General features: G+C 42.3%; 1 non-coding gene across 1 annotated transcript; it reads left to right on the top strand.

The window, feature by feature from the left end:
- The first annotated feature begins 11,874 nt into the window (after window positions 1-11,874).
- Window positions 11,875-11,981, top strand: LOC141624502 (small nucleolar RNA R71). Its single transcript, XR_012534309.1, has one exon. It is a non-coding gene; the product is annotated as a small nucleolar RNA R71 (small nucleolar RNA).
- The last annotated feature ends 2,788 nt before the right edge of the window (window positions 11,982-14,769 follow it).

Genomic DNA, 14,769 nt, shown 5'->3' on the forward strand with positions numbered 1-14,769 from the left:
AACCTGCGGTGATCCATTCGGGGATGGTGAGCGAGATATTGAACAGTATAGAGATGATCTTTGGGATAGCTGGGATGGCCACGACATGACGATAGAGTCTTCCATTTGTAGTTTAGTATTTATTTACATTTCGAGTTGAGAACAGAGATAGTTTGGAATAATGTATTGTACTTTCAGTTTGGTTTCGAGGATTGTACTTATTCATTAAATTACTTATAATAAATGTTGTTTCTGTTTTGTCTATTTGATTATCATACCTCGGGCAACCGAGATGGTGATGTCTTCATACCTGAGTGGTCCTGGTAAGGCACTCGGAGTATGGGGGTGTTACAAATGGTATCAGAGCGACGATCCTGAAACCTGTAACCAATGAACTTAATGAACATAGGGAGTCAATTAAAATGAACCCGGGGTAAAAGTTGTAGGAGCTAGTGCAAAGGCTTGGGAGACGTCCTAAAGTCGCGGGGGTCGCCCTACAACTTTGAACCGGCCACATGGGGGAAATGTATGTTGAGTCATGTGTGTGCTTAGTAACTTGCGTAACAATGTGATGGAATGTGTTGATGGTTGGATGTTCGAATTGGAAGTTGATGAGATGAAAGAAAAGTAATGTTATATATATAGACATTGTTGATGAAATGATAGCATGATGGAATGTTTTACAACGTGGCAATTAATAGCATGATTGTTATGATATAATGTGATTTGTAAAGTTAGCATGTTAGTATACGACGTAATATGCGGATAGTTCTTACGTATTGGTGGTACTTGATCGAGTGAGGCTGACTCGATCGGGTAGGTTTTTGGCGATTTTGAGTCCAGAATCGCGTTTTGGAGCACTCGATCGAGTAACTAGGGGTACTCGATCGAGTAGAAATCACTCGATCGAGTAGCCTAGATACTCGATCGAGTGGGTTAGAGATCAGAATGTCTGTTTGGTTCTGGAGTTTGGGTACTCGACCGAGTACATGGGGGCACTCGATCGAGTAGCCCGTTACTCGATCGAGTGGGTTTGAATACTCGATCGAGTAGGTTCTGGGCAGCGCGTTTTCGTGTTTTGAGGTTTAGTACGCGTGTTTATGTTTATCCCTTTCTTATATAGCTTCAAGATGCCGCCCAAGAGCTTATGACTACGGATGACATCGTTAAGATGTTGGAACACCAGGACGCTCTTACTGAGACCCTGAAGAGAGTGAATGAGGACAAGGATAAGAGTAAGGAGAAGGAGGTTGACCATGCTAAAGTCAGCCTCTATATTGCGAGGTTTAACCCGAAGGAGTACAAGGGAGTTGAGGAGCCTAACCATCTTGATAGTTGGCCGAGGGAGATGGAGAACATACTAGATTTAGTTTTGTCCGATGAGATGAGAGTGGATCAGCCGCATTCTATCCGAGGGAGGCGGTGGCAAATGGTGGGATTCGGTGAAAGTGAGTGCCAAGGAGATATATACCAACCAAGGGTTACCTGCTATACCTTGGGAGGAGTTTAAAGAAATTTGTGAGGAAGGAGTTCGTACGCAGAACATGTGAGGAGTAAGTTGAGAGAGGAGTTCGACAAGTTTAAGATGACCATTTGAGATGTCGTGGTGAGTACTACAGCAGTTCAATGAGAAATCCGGATATCCGAGGATATGGGTTTGAGTGAGGAGAATCGGCTTTGAGGTTTGAGAGAGGGCTAACCACGAAGATTATGGATAAGTTACCCGTGGGAGTCCTTGCGATGTGAAGGAAGCGTATGAGAGGGCCGGGAGAGCCGAGAGACTAGTGGAGATGGCTCGGGAGAGGTCGGGTGGAGAGAAGAGGAAGTCCGAGAGCGAGGGTGGTGGCCAATCTAATTTCAAGAAAGGCAACCACAATCAATCTAAGGGATTTTCTTCGGGTCCGGGTTTAGTGCTGGAACTTCCTTTGGGCGAGGTCGTGGGAGTGTGAGCAATAGCTGGGGAGTGACCTGCTTTGGTTGTGGTGGCGTAGGCCACAAGAGACATGAGTGCACGAGCGCACCGGGATCTTTTCAGAGACCGCATGAGCTTTGCGAGCAACGGACCCAGTGGATCATGGCCAAACCGGGGAGGTCGAGCTACCGTAGAGTGGAGGCAACCGCAACGGCGGTAATTCTTATCGAAGACACCGATGAACAACAACAACAATCAAGGGTCGGGTGCTAAGCCGACCGCATCGCCTAGTATCTTGTCCGGGAGGTGGGCGGAAGACCGATGGCAAGTTGTTCATGATGGACAAGAAGGCGGTGAGGAGGATGCGCACGTTATCACCGGTACATTCCTTGTTAATGGTATTCCTACGTTTGTTTTGTTTGATTCGGGGGCTTCTCAGTCGTTTGTGTCTTCGAGTCATGTAAAACAGTTGGGTTTGAGAGTATATGAGTCTGTTAGGGAGCAAGTTTTCATACCTTCAGGTGAGTCTGTATCGTGTGGGAGGTTGTTTAGAGATGTATCTTTGATAGTTGGGCAAGTCGATTTCCCTGTAGACTTGCTAGAGTTTCCTTTTAATGGTTTTGAGATGATAGTTGGGATGGATTGGTTGGGAAAGTATAAGGCTAAGATAGACTGTCATCAAAAGAGAGTGTCCCTTAGAGGTCCTAAGGGTGTAAGTGTGTCTTATCGTGGGTTTCTAGTCAAACCCAAAGTTAAGTTGATTGCAGCTGTCACTTTGAAGTCGTATCTGAGGAAGGGATGTCCTTTGATCTTGTGCCATGTGAGAGATGACCGGATAGAGAGCCCGGCAGTTGATGAGATACCAGTGGTGGGAGAGTTTGCAGATGTTTTTTCCAGAGGAGATTCCGGGGTTGCCACCGAAGAGGGAGATAGATTTCACCGTTGAGTTGAAGCCAGGGACGGGGCCAATCTCTAAGGCACCGTACCGTATGGGTCCTAAGGAGATGGAGGAGCTTAGGAAGCAGTTGGATGATTTGATAGAGAAGGGGTACATTAGACCAAGTGTATCGCCTTGGGGAGCACCAGTTCTGTTCGTGAAGAAGAAAGATGGGAGTTTGAGGCTGTGCATAGATTAGGGAGAGTGAACCGTGTGACAATAAAGAACAAGTATCCTTTGCCAAGGATAGATGACATGTTTGATCAGTTGAGTGGTGCAACAGTCTTTTCTAAGATTGATTTGAGGTCGGGGTACCATCAGGTGAAGATTAGAGATGTGGACATACCGAAGACAGCTTTCACGTCGAGGTATGGCCATTATGAGTATGTGGTGATGCCGTTTGGGTTGTCTAATGCGCCGGCAGTGTTTATGGATTTGATGAATAGGATCTTCAGACAGTTCTTGGATCAGTTTGTAGTAGTGTTTATCGATGACATCTTGGTCTACTCTAAGACTAAGGAGGAGCATGAGGAGCATCTGAGGATCGTGTTGCAGACTTTGAGGGATCATGAGTTGTATGCTAAGCTGTCCAAGTGTGAGTTTTGGTTGGAGAAAGTTGCCTTTCTGGGGCATGTAATCTCTAAAGATGGGGTAGCTGTGGATCCGGCGAAGATTGAGGCAGTGACAAAGTGGGAAGCACCAAAGAATGTTGCTGAGGTGAGGAGTTTCTTGGGTTTAGCTGGATACTACAGGCGGTTCGTGAAGGATTTCTCCAAGATAGCTAGACCAATGACGGCGTTGATGAGGAAAGAGAACAGGTTTCGTTGGGATGAGAGTTGTGAGACGGCGTTCCAAACATTAAAGGAGCGTTTGACCACAGCTCCTGTCCTAGCATTGCCTGAAGGGAGCGAGAATTTCGAGGTTTATACAGATGCCTCGAAGAATGGGTTGGGATGTGTGTTGATGCAGAATGGTAAAGTGATTGCCTATGCTTCTAGGCAGTTGAAGCCTTATGAGGAGAACTACCCTACTCATGACCACGGAGTTGGGTGCGATGGTGTTTGCTCTCAAGATTTGGAGGCACTACCTTTATGGAGCAATCTTTAAGGTATTTTCTGATCACAAGAGTCTCAAGTACATCTTCACGCAGAAGGAGTTGAACATGAGACAGAGGAGGTGGATGGAGCTGATTGGTGATTACGACATGGAAATCATCTACCATGAAGGAAAGGCCAATGTTGTTGCTGATGCTTTGAGTAGAAAGAGTGTACATTCCTTGTGTACAGCTCTATCTTTGATGAGGCTGAGGGATGAGGTAGCGAGCTTTGGGATTCATATGATGCAGAAAGGAGATGCTATGGGTGATATGACAAAGACACATGGAGTTTTATGATGACATTCGGGATAAGCAGGCTTTGGATCCTAAGATAGTGGAGTGGAGAGCTGGAGTAGAGAAAGGGACAGTGTCCCGGTTTTCCATTCATACAGATGGTAGCTTGAGGTTTGATGGTAGGTGGTGTGTTCCTAATGACGAGGAGTTGAAAAAGACAATCATGACAGAAGCGCATTGCACACCATATTCAGTGCATCCGGGTGGAGACAAGCTTTACAAAGATTTGAAGAAAACGTTTTGGTGGCCTGGGATGAAGAAAGAGACAGCTGAGTTTGTGTCCCGTTGTTTGACATGCCAGAGAGTTAAAGGGGAACAGAGAAGACCACAAGGTAAGGTTCAGTCTTTGGAGGTGCCGGAGTGGAAGTGGGAATCCATTTCCATGGATTTCATTGTGGGTTTGCCGAAGAGTCAACAAGGTAACAATATGATTTGGGTGATAGTGGATCGTCTGACCAAGTCAGCTCACTTTGTTCCAATGAAAGATACATGGACTAAGGCACAACTGGCTATGGCCTATCGAAAGAACGTGCTTAAGTTACATGGAGTCCCTAAGGACATAGTGTCGCGAGAGATGCGAGGTTTATATCAAGGTTTTGGAAGGAGTTGCAGGAATCGTTGAGAAATGACTTTGAAGATGAGTACGACATTTCATCCTGCGCGACAGACGGGCAGACCGAGAGAACAATCAAGACTCTTGAGGATATGTTGCGAGCTTGTGTGATGGATTTTGGTGGTAGTGGGAGCGAGAGGTTGGACTTGATAGAGTTTTCTTACAACAACAGCTATCACACCAGTATTGGTATGGCACCGTTTGAGGTTTTGTATGGGAGGAGATGTAGGAGTCCGATCTGTTGGGACGATAGTGCTGAGGCAGTGGTTTTAGGACCAGAGATGGTACATGAGATGGTGGAACAGATTAAGATGATCAGAGAACGGATGAGAGCAGCCCAGGATCGACAGAAGAGTTATGCAGATCTACATCGTCGGGACATAGAGTTTCAGGTTGGGGACAAGGTTCTTCTGAAAGTGTCTCCCATGCGTGGGGTTATGAGGTTTGGGAAGAAAGGCAAGCTAAGTCAGAAGTTTATAGGGCCTTATGAGATCTTAGAGCGAGTTGGGGAAGTGGCTTATCGTTTGGCTTTACCGGCTGCATTGGAGAGAGTGCATAATGTGTTTCATGTATCGCAGCTGCGGAAGTATGTGAGTGACCCGTCACATGTGTTGGAGGCAGAGAGCTTAGAGCTGGATGAGTCTTTATCATATCTGGAGGTGCCTAAGCAGATCCTAGACCGAAAGGTTAGAAAGACCAAGAGTGGTGAGACAGTTCTGCTTAAGATCCTTTGGTCTAACCACGAGTCTGAGGAAGCTACATGGGAGGCAGAGGATATCATGAAAGAGCGTTACCCTTTCCTTTTTGATCAGGTATGTATGGTTACGGGGACGTAACCTTGTTTCTTTTAGGGGGGTAGGAGATGATCGCGAGAGTTTTTAAGAGTTCTATATACACCTTTTATATGTTGTGTCGGTATGATTGTCGGGATAGGTTGGGGTTAGTATCATGTTTTACGTCGTGTTTTGTTTGACCTTCGAGTCGGGAGGCTTATGGGAGTACCTTTGTTTAGTGGTGGTTTGAACTTCGGGGACGAAGTTCCTTTTAAGGAGGGAAGACTGTAATACTCCGTATTTATAGTCTTGGGGGTACTCTATCGAGTAGGCCTTACTCTGTCGAGTAAGGGTAAGTGGCGAAGCAAAATAGTTTCTGACCTGTTGGGTACTCGATCGAGTAGCTGGGGTACTCGATCGAGTAAGGGGGTACTCGATCGAGTGTCCGGTTTACGGGGAGTTTTTCGCGGGTTTTGTTAATTATGCGATTAGGGTATTTAAACATAATCGTCGTTGTTTTAATTCACTTTTACCAAAACCTAAAACCTGTTTAAGAGAGAAAGCAGTCAGTCATCTTCCTAATCGCATCCTTAACAATTCCCGGAGTTCAGACGGTCAGTTCGTATCGTAGTTCGTGTCGTTGGATTCCTTGCGTCGAGGGTAAGCTTTTAATATAATTTATATAATGTTTTGCTAGGTTTGGTCAAACCCTAATTTAGGATTTGGGGGTTTTATGAATAGTAAGTAATTGGTAGTCTTTATGTGTTATATGTTAGGAGGAGAATTCGTAGAAGAGGCGTTTTGAGATAGCTGTAGATACCGTCTGCGTGTTGTGCTTTCCAGGTAGGATTTCCTACTCAGTATTAGTCCCATAATGGGATATTGGTGATGTGCTGTAATTAGTTGTTTAATATGATGATTGTGATTGTGATTGTGATTGTGATTGTGATTGGTTTCTATGGCTCTCGAGATGCGTTCTCGGCTGAGTGGGGTCACTTGCGGGAGTGATCTCACGCCCTAGTTTCGCCCTTCGTGGAACCCGCCACGAAAGAGGATGTGCACATTAATGGACAGGGTTATCGCTCGTACGATGAGCGGGGCTTAGGTGGGAACGGTGCGGTCCCCCAGCGTGGCTGGGTCCAAAGGTGGACAGTCAGTATTGAGATGATGGGAGTTGGTGGTGTGTGTGTGTGTGACAGTTCAGCTGTCTGTTTGTCTTATTGTTGTTATCTATATTGATTGTGTGATTAGTACTGACCCCGGTGTTGTTTTGTAAAACCTGCGGTGATCCATTCGGGGATGGTGAGCAGATATTGAACAGGTATAGAGATGAGATCTTGGGATAGCTGGGATGGCCACGACATGACGATAGAGTCTTCTTTGTAGTTTAGTATTTATTTACATTTCAGTTGAGAACAGATAGTTTGGAATAATGTATTGTACTTTCAGTTTGGTTTCGAGGATTGTACTTATTCATTAAATTACTTATAATAAATGTTGTTTCTGTTTTGTCTATTTGATTATCATACCTCGGGCAACCGAGATGGTGATGTCTTCATACCTGAGTGGTCCTGGTAAGGCACTCGGAGTATGGGGGTGTTACAGTTAAATCCCGACTTAAATCCCAAGTAATCCAATATTTGCGGGTTTTCGTCATTAAAATCAATCCGGGTTGTAGAGATTCGATTCTTTCATATTGAGTTTCTGGAATTCGACCTTTGATATATTTCCATCTGTCTATTCGTCATTAATTTGTCATATTTAACCTATTTAGTTCACCTATGTCACTAATCAATCTTTCATTCATGTGATTAATTCGTTGACATTCGTTTCATCGATGTTTTATTGCTTTTATGGCCCATTCGCATGTAATTAACACATTAAATCACTTTCATCCGAGTCGAATATCATAATTAATCCTTAAATTCACCAATTAACATTAACGATTTGCAGTTCCGGCTTCACAGCCAGAACTCACCCTTGGAACAGACGCAGCAACTGCTGCGCCTCTTCCAGAGGGCGCAGCTCTGCTGCGCCTGTTCCAGGTTGATTTCTGTCTCTAAACTTCCGTTCTGCCTTGGCCTAGCTTAATTAGCTTATGTATTAATCTACTATTAAACGTATTATCGCTTAATTCCTGTTCGCTTAATTCGTTTATTTTGTTCTTTCTTCAATTGAATCCATTGTAATTATTGTAATTTTCATTATTGTATTTTATTGTATTTCTTTTATTGTACCATTTGTATGCCTTCACATATAATTGAGCTTAAATCCCTACTTTGACATTTATTGTATGCTAATTACTTGTTCACCAACTTAGTTAATTCTCACATGTTTGGATTAAAACTTGGATGTTGCATTGCATGCATATAATCGACGATATATCAAGTATAGATAATTTCCCTAATCATTAGTAGAGGCCGCTATCAAGGCGGCCGGGATTAGGTGTTCGATCAAAAGAGCTTCCTAATACGTACCCTCACCCCTTACTCCAGATCTCTGTGAACATCCGTGTTCATTGGCATCCACGAGAGTCATTCTAGACATAGAATGCTAAGGGTAACGAGTTCTTGGTGTTCATGTCACTACTTTGTGTCTTGACATGGCACGAGGTATTCGAACGGTTTCCAATTTTCCACAATAAATTGGTGGCGACTCCAAAAATGCAAACGCTTGTTTCCCAAGCGCCCCCGTGACCCCATTGTCCATAGTAGGGGATATTGATCCCCCAATTTTCTTCACCATTAACATTAAGGAAGGCACCCAAAATCTCAACCTCAACTTTCCTCACCGAATGAGGCTCATTTCTCCCAAAGAAAGTCCACCCCAGCCAAACACGAATGTCAGGGTAGTGAATGTATTGGTGAGGGACATGGTCCCAATCTTTAAAAGGGAAGTGAGAAATGGATTTCCATGTAAGAACCGGGTCATAAGACTCGGGTGATTCAGTAGGTAAGTCTCGATGCGGCAATTGGAAGATATTAACAAAGTCCGCTAGGTCCAATCTATGATCATCATTAAACAATATGAAAGTCACAAAAAGCACAACACCGGGTTTTCTCGACCTATGAAACTCAAAAGAGCTCAAGAACTCAAGGGTAAGTTCGGAAAAGGTTTTATAATCCATAGTATAACAATGTTTCATACCAAGGTTCTTAAATAATGCCTTAGCATTATTTTCTATGCCAATATTGTTCAAAGAAGCTTGGTTTATAAATTTAGTCGGTTTCATACCTTTGTTTCTTAGGATGACCCAATTGTCATACTGCTTTTGGCAATTGAAAATTACTCGGGGAAAATACGGATCTTGCCATTCCGGGACCTCTTCCATTTGCACATCCTCCGCAGCCCGGGAGGATTCCGCATCATCTCTTGTCCTCTTAGAAGCACCTTGGGTAGGAGGTCTTCTTGGTGCAATTTTTCTGAAATTTAAGACAAAAAATCATCTTAAGGCAAACCAAAATCCATCCAAATAGACATAATAGAACAAATTAGTGAACTAATTCATCCTATAAATATGAATAGAGTATAATACAATAAATTTCTAGTACAAATAAGCACAAAATCAATTTCCCCCAATTTGAGTTAGGGTTTGATAAACATGATTGAATTGATTAAAATGGATGAAATTAAAGAGAAAAGAGAGAAATACTTACTTGATGATGATTAATGATGAAAGATTCTTGCAAAATGATGAAGGAATTGATGTTTCCTTGTGATTTTAGGTGAATAAAAGTGAAGAAATAAGAGAGATAGGAGAAGAAGGGTACCGTCGTGTGCTGGGAAATGATAGAGTAATTTTGCTCTTTTTTTTTTACTCGTCTAATAGAGCTGCCACGAAAAATGAGAACCACGTCCCCGATCAAGGTTGGTCGGGGTTGCCCAGTCATCACGCCTTTTTGCTTTTGCTTTCGTATTCTTTTATTTCCATCCCGTTTTTGAAACTTACGTCCCCGAACGGGTTTTTTGCATGGGGAAGCGTGAATTTTCTCCTTTAAGCCTCCTTTTCTTCATTTTCACCTATAAGTCACAAAAACAAACATCGTCAAGTTTAGTATTTTATTCCTAATTCTACGAAAAATAGTAAATTGCGGAAAATTAAAAATAAAAATAAATAAAAGCAAATAAAAAGCCTGGGTTTCCACCCAAGAAAAGCTGGTTTAACGTCCCGCACGACGTAAGAAACTATTTGATCAAGTTTCATCATTGAGCTTGCCACCAACCGAGCTCCATTTCATAGCTCCTTTTGCATTGCGCAACCATTTGAAAATTTTCAAATAAAATTTCCCTTTCTTTTTAGCACTCTTAGCAATAGTGCCCTTAGCATCGTCACCTACAAAAAAAACAACACCAATATCTTCCTCCAATGTTCCATCAGTAAGGATCCAAGTGTAGAAGAGGCATTAGAAGAATCCATAGTGCTAAGTAAATAACAAGACTCTTGTAAAATTGGGCTTCTAATGGTGTTGTTTTTGCTAAAGGTAACCCGCTCATCACCTACTTTTAATGTTAACTTTCCATTTTTCACATCAATTAACGCACCCTCGGTGTGCAAGAATGGCCTAACCAATATAATTAGGGTTTGTGAGTCCTCGGCCATATCAAGTATGCAACGGGTATGAAAAACTTGCCAACTTTGACGGGCACATCTTCTAAGACACCTAAAAGCCGCTTTAAAAAACGGTCCGCTATTTGCAACGTGATACTTGTGCATTTTAAAGCACCCATGTTAAGTTTTTCACAAATTGAATAGGGCATGACACTTACACTAGCACCTAGGTCGCAAAGGGCCTTATCAATGGTATATGTGCCTATAGTGCAAGGAATAGAATAACTACCGGGGTCCTTAAGTTTCGGGGGAGACTTGTTTTATAATAGTGCACTACACTCTTCGGTGAAAGCAATGGTCTCAACCTCATTGAAGGATCGCTTCTTTGAGAGGATTTCCTTCATAAACTTTGAGTAGGAAGAGACTTGGGTGAGTAATTCAGTAAATAGAACGGTGACTTGTAAATTCTTAACAACTTCCAAGAACTTACCAAACTTAACTTCTTCCTTGTGCTTTTCTATACGATGGGGAAACGGCACTTGAACAACTTCCTTTGGAGGAGCATCCTCCACATCTTTCACTTTCTCTCTCTCAACCTCAATAGGAACATCCACCTTCTTTGAATCGGCATCACCCTCCTTAGCATTAGGAGATACCTCTTTCTCAACAATCACCTCGTCACTTTCTTGGGTACCAAGCTTGCTCTTCCTCTTAAGCATCAATAATCGATGAGGAAATGGCACACGGTCCCTAACAAGAGGCTCTTCAGTAGCCCTCTTTTTGTCATTTCCCACAAACTTGGGCTTTTTAACAACCACTTTGTCATCCAAAGTCATGGATGCTCCATCATAGCTTGTACCACTTCTCAAGGAAATAGAATTAACGACCGCATGTGGTTGCTCACCTTGAGGTGGTAATTGACCCGTCTTCCTTGAAAAGCTAGATGAGGCTAGTTGAGCCATTTGTTGCTCCAACATCTTGATTGCGGCATTGTGAGATTGGTCACTCTTTTGTACTTGAGCAAACATTTTCGATTGGGTCTTAGCCATTTGCATTACCAAGGCCTCAAGTTTACCTCCTCCTTGGTTGTTTTGTTGGCCATTTTGAGGTGGTGGCCCTTGATTTTGTTGGTAATTTTGTTGAGGTGATCTTTGTTGTTGGTTTTGACTTTGGTAACCCGGTGGAGAATTATACTTTTGTTGTTGTGGTTGGAGTTGAGATTGAGGGTTAAGCACATTATTACTTTTATAAGACATGTTTGGATGAAATCTTGAATTCAGGTTATAAGTGTTGGAAAATGTACCCGGTGGATATGAACTTTGTCTAAAAGCTTGATAAGTGCATACCTCTTCCATAGTAGCTTGGCATAGAGCGGCATAATGACCCGCACCCCACAACCTTCACAAACAATGATTTGACTCATAGAGGACATGGCATTGAGTTGTTGAATAGAATCCTTGGCATCTCGTTCCGCCAATTGTTATTGGAGTAAGGCAATTTGAGCTAATAAGACGGGATTGTAGGAGGATTCTTCTATACCTTTGAGTGGCACACTTCGAGAATTGACATATTGCGCGTCATGAATAACCGTATATTCGATCGTGGCATGAGCAATATCGGTGTCAATTTGATTAAACCGCCCATTGTTGGCGGAATCAAGAATCCTTCGGGACTCGACACAACATCCATTGTAGAATGTTATAGCTAGGAACCAAGCATCCAACCCATGATGTGGGCATTGCCTTTATAACTCCTTGTACCTCTCCCAAGCCTTGTATAAGCTCTCAAGAGCTTGTTGACGGAATCCGGTGATTTGGCTCCTCAAGATTTGAGTTTTCTCTGGTGGAAAAAACTTTTGATAGAAAGCAAGAGCCAATGTCTCCCAATTTGTGATTCCCATGGCGGTGCGATCAAGGCTATTGATCCAAAGCTTTGCCTTGTCCTTCAAAGAGAAAGGTAAAATTATTTCCCTAATTTGGGCTTGAGTGACGCCCGTTTGTCGAATCATGGAGCAATAATCGCAAAAGTTTTGCACGTGCAAATTGGGATCCTCCAAAGGACTTTCCCCAAATTGCTTCCTCTCCACAAGGCTAATGAAAGCCGTCTTGATCTCGAATTCCGGCGCAGTGATTTGAGTAGTTGTGATATCGGCCGGAAGCATGGCCGCAGTGGGCTTTGAGTGATCGGAAAGTTTCACCATCTTTTTAGTTGGAGATGGTGGTGGTAGTGAAGATGATGAGCTAGAAACCTCCTCCTCTTCAAGAACTTTAAGATCGTCTAGATAAGACTTTCTAGCACTCTCAGCTTGCATGGGAGAAGCGGCTTCTTTCAGTTCTTTCCAAAAACGTCGTCTTCTCCTAAAGGTTTTCTCGGACACGGAATCTGGTAAAAGCAAATCTCCACTACGAGAAGACCTGGGCATAAGACAACAATCTCTAGAAAATGATAAGTAACGGTCTCAAGGAACCAGTGTGCCCTAAGACAAAAGAAAATAAGATAAAAATCGACAAATCAAAACGCAATAAAACCATGTTCCCTGGTAACGGCACCAAAATTTGATAGGCTATCGCACACCTATGCAAAGATAATTACCCTAGACACAAATTAATGTAGTAATAGGGGTCGAACACAAGGAGATGGAAATTGCGCTATGAAATGCTATGGAAAGATTTTTATAAAGGTCGATTACGTTTGGTTTGGTTTGTTGGTTGGTTTGATGATTAACAAATAAAGTGATGTAAACTATTTGATTAAAGGAGTCTAGGGGAGTCGGGTCACACATGCAAATGCAAATATATATTCATGCTAAACTCAGAAATAATAACATTGTCAATTGTTTAGGCTTAAAGACACCCACCTCACGATATTAGTGTCAACCATAGACCGGGTCCTAGGGAAACTCTCGTTTATGACTAGGTCGTCCTACTATACATGCTTAGTCTAATCCGATTTCGTGCCTCTCGACTTATAAAACGAATTAATAAACTTAATCAATGATTATGGCCACTAAACAAGGATTGAACGTGACGATGCAAACATGTGATAGAAACAATTAGACAATATTATATCAATCTAATTTATCATTTTTCATATATTAGATTTTGCATGGCTTCCCTAGTCCCTATATTAAGGAAATTTAGCTACTCATGACGAAATGTAAACTACAAACTATATTGTATGAAATGCTAGACATGCTTATAGAAATGATATGAACTAATTGTTGAATCGTAAAATGTAATAACAAACTATGTGGAATAATAAAAGTACTAATGATAAAACAATATAACAGAAATGATAATTTTATATCTATGTAACATGAGAGATAAACTAGAGAGAGAAAAGCTCTAAAATTCAGGAAACCTAAATAATAATGACGGTCGTTAAACACAACACCCATAACCGTTTTTCGCGATTACAAAAAATTTCATCTTCATCCTCGGCTTCTGGTGCTAAAAATGCTCTGCTTGGCAGTAATGGAGCAAGTTCTTCGAAGCTGGGTCCTAAAGTTGCTACCTTTAGGGGTCCTACTTCTGCAGATACCACAAAGGATGGGTGGATACTTAGAAGAAATGATAAAGATCAACCGGTCATGGAGCCTATTGCAGAGGAGGAAGACTTGGTGAAGATGCTTCAATTTACGTCAGAGGACATCCAACCTGAGGTAGAATTTTGGAAAAACTCTGTCTTTTGTTAAGTTTTAGGTGCCAATCCACCATGGAAGCTTATAGAGGACTATGTCTATAATGTTTGGGGAGAATTGACGTTGACAGAGTGTCGTTCTTGGATAATGGGATTTTCCTTGTTAGGTTTTCCAAACAGGGTAGTAGGGATGCTTTACTAAAATCTGGGTACTATCTGTTTGATAATAAACCTATAGTCATTAAACCCTGGGAAGTCTCATCTGAATTAGAGAAGGGCAAGGTTGATGTGGTCCCTGTTTGGATTCGTCTTGCTGGTATACCATTGAAATTCTGGGGGAGATGTTTACCTAAGATAGCTGGTCTTGTGGGGAATTTTGTTCAACTGGATGGACCTACTGTGGATAAGATTCAGTTGAGTTATGCTAGGGTTTTGGTTGAATTGAAAATGGATCAGAGTTTGCCTGATATGGTCAAATTTCTAGATGAACATGGCAAAGTGGTTACTGTTTCTGTGTCATATGAGTGGAAACCTATTACCTTTACTAGTTGTACTGGTATAGGTCATCTTGCCACACAATGTAGGAAGCCTGTTCCTAAAAAAGGGAAGAAACAGATCCAAAGCAGTGTACCTAAACCAAAAAAATCCTTCCCAACAAGTTTGGAGGCCAGTGCAGAAAACTCAGACTGTTGTTCAGTCTCCTACTATTCTTACACCTGAGGCTTTCCCTCCTTTGGGTCAGGTTAGATAGACTCCCTTAGTCAAATCTACACCTGCAAAGCAAATTATGAGGATAAATAGACAAGGGGGACTGGCTGGTGTCAGATTATCTAGGAAATTCAGTCCATATACTTTTGCAGATGTTTTGGTAAGTAATGCTACTCCTGGAGGGGGAGTGGCTGAGAGTGGTAAGGACCCTCCAGAGACCATTCTTGATGCATAATATAGGTTTTTGGAATGTTAGGGGTCTTAATGAC

This window comes from Silene latifolia, chromosome X (assembly GCF_048544455.1).
Source record: "Silene latifolia isolate original U9 population chromosome X, ASM4854445v1, whole genome shotgun sequence".
Taxonomy (NCBI): Eukaryota; Viridiplantae; Streptophyta; class Magnoliopsida; order Caryophyllales; family Caryophyllaceae; genus Silene; species Silene latifolia.